At 37.0% G+C, this 2,500-nt stretch overlaps 1 protein-coding gene across 1 annotated transcript in view; it reads left to right on the forward strand.

The window, feature by feature from the left end:
* Positions 1–175: 175 nt before the first annotated feature.
* Positions 176–2,500, forward strand: part of LOC122247494 (peroxiredoxin-like 2A) — a 23,367-nt gene continuing 21,042 nt past the window's right edge. Inside the window, exon 1 of the mRNA XM_086548867.1 lies at positions 176–323. The gene's annotated coding sequence lies outside the window, so the exon portion shown is untranslated. The remainder of the gene's footprint in view (positions 324–2,500) is intronic.

Raw genomic sequence — 2,500 nt, forward strand, 5'->3', positions numbered from 1 at the left:
AATCAAGGTACGATAACAGGCCATTTATACGATAACTAACTACTACTAATACATTGATATAAGGAAAAGCTTTAACCACGATATTTTATTGATCATCAAAATTATGAAGGTGCGATATTTTTCTGCCTAATATATGGAAAACGCGTATTCAATATTGTCACCAAAGAATCTCGATTTCTGCCAGAGTGTACGACAATTTTTTGGCAAGAGAATCACAACACATTTGGTTATGAAATGTCTGTAAAAATAAGCATTTCATGATGATGCAGTCTTCGCTCCTGCACGCTGTCAGCTACTCATAGTACAGCGGAAAGGAGATTTAGGTAAGTTGCATGAGAATGATGTGATTACGTGTTCGACTTACCTCGCAATAAAGAAGGAAGAGAGTTTGTTTGGAAAGACTTCGATGTCTTGGGAAGTCTAGGCCTCAGACCCTGGCCTCGCTCGAGGGACAGAAACCAAGTCAGGAGGGGGGACCTAAGCAAACTAACAATTTATGGGCTACCTGTTTATTGCTTTTAGTGTTAGGAAATAAGACCTTGAGTAAAATACTGGGGTAAATTTTCCGAATAATGCCGCGTCACTAAATACCATATAAGTGCTATCGATGGATTCCTCTCAACCTCTACTGTTCATATACAGTGGAAATAATGTGCGATTCTGGTTAAGACCTAACAAAGTCAAGTTATTATATTTCATGTAGGTAGTTCTTTCTACAAATACCATAACCCAGATGACGTGTATGTCCATATGTAGTAGTTACAGTCAACACTTTTATAACAGAAGAAAAACCGATGCACTCATAATTTACGCCAGTATAACTTAAATAAAGATTCACGCAATTACTTACAGTGGGGTTTAAAATTCAATGAAGCACAGCATTAAGTGATGGCTGGCTGCCTCTGTTCTTGTTGGTACTCTCCAGCAAAGCTTCACTTTATGGATATAGGTAAGAAAGAGGATGGACTGGTTTCTTGTATGATAATAATTTGACAGGGTGATCTACAAACTCTATCTTCGGAGGAATGAGGGTACATGAATATGTGAATATTAGGCCTGGTAAGCACTCCATCAGTATCACTTCTCGGTAGCTATGTGAAGCTTGTCTGAACAATTACTATCAGGTCTAGTGTTGTCGCAATAATTGAATAGAACCATTATGATTAGTATTTATTGGATTTTCCTGTCTGAAAATGGGTACGTTTCATCCAGATATCACCTTTATTCTGACTCACCTCACTGGATCATAATACTATTGGGGAAAGCTGTTAAACTTTGGGATTGTGAAGAGGCTAATCTAAACAACTGGAAAATCTTCTCTTGTTATTCCTGCTCTTCTCAAACTCATTGATGTAGCAATTTCATTGTTACTAGCTATACACTATGTAGCCCAAATTTGTCTAACCCCCATATAGCCTGAGCTCTTCTCTGGACCCCAAAAAGATGTGCAAAAAATCATGATGCTACAAAACTTAAACTTTAACCTTGATGACCAGGATCCATGATAATGACTAATGCTTTGGCTACACTTTGGAAATTCCAAGATAGTATTTTTATTCATTAGATGCAGCCAAAGTAATACAATCTGGTCAGATTTTAATGTGTCTACCTCTGCAATTGCCTTATGTTATGTTAAGTGATAGTGCAAGCGTGGTTCCTGCATGATGTCATGCATAGATAGTGATTGGCTGGGATTCACAGGTAACTGAGAATTTACTTGAAAAAGTAGATAATTGATTTGAATGATTTTTGTATACCATCTTTGAGCAAAATGTTATAGATTTTGATTTGTCTCTTATCTTCTCCACATTAACCCATTGGCAGCAAATGGCATGATTTGCTGCAAAGGCAGAGTCGGTCATAGACGCGGATGGCACAGTGCCAGACATGTAAACCCGCCATCCTACTGCACAAACATTTATTTAATACTGCTACCAATGGGTTAAGGTAATATTAGTTCCTCAGTATCTTTTAGAATGCTAAACTAGATATTCTAGTATATATTAATCAACACAGCTCATGCATTCCTAGAGGAGCAAATTCCTAAGGTCGCTACACATTATTCTACTAATGTTTTGGTCATGTATTGGGCAATGTGAATAAAGATTGGCAATTATAAATATTAATATATGTCAAAAACTTCCTTTGAACTATCAAGTTGCTCATAAAAAAAAATAGCTGAAATTACAATTCTGAGCAGATGACTGAGAAACAGTGCCATAACACATAGTTTAGCTTTTTAGAAATACAAAGGTGACAACTGAGAGATGATGTGAAGGAGGAGAGTGACAATAGTTACTATATTAGAATTACCTTCTTCCAGTAAATGACTTGGCCCCAATGTACACGGGCATGGAAAAAGTGGTAAGGACTGACAACAATTGTGTATTAGTGAAAGTGGAAGTTCTCGAAATTCAAAGGGAATTAGGATAAATATATGAAAATAGCTTCTACACCGCCTGTAACAGGTGAGAAATGGGGTGTTTGATGTGTGAAGGAT

Source organism: Penaeus japonicus, unplaced genomic scaffold (genome assembly GCF_977035675.1).
Source record: "Penaeus japonicus unplaced genomic scaffold, GWHDUDI00000001_assembly GWHDUDI00000002, whole genome shotgun sequence".
Classification (NCBI taxonomy): Eukaryota; Metazoa; Arthropoda; class Malacostraca; order Decapoda; family Penaeidae; genus Penaeus; species Penaeus japonicus.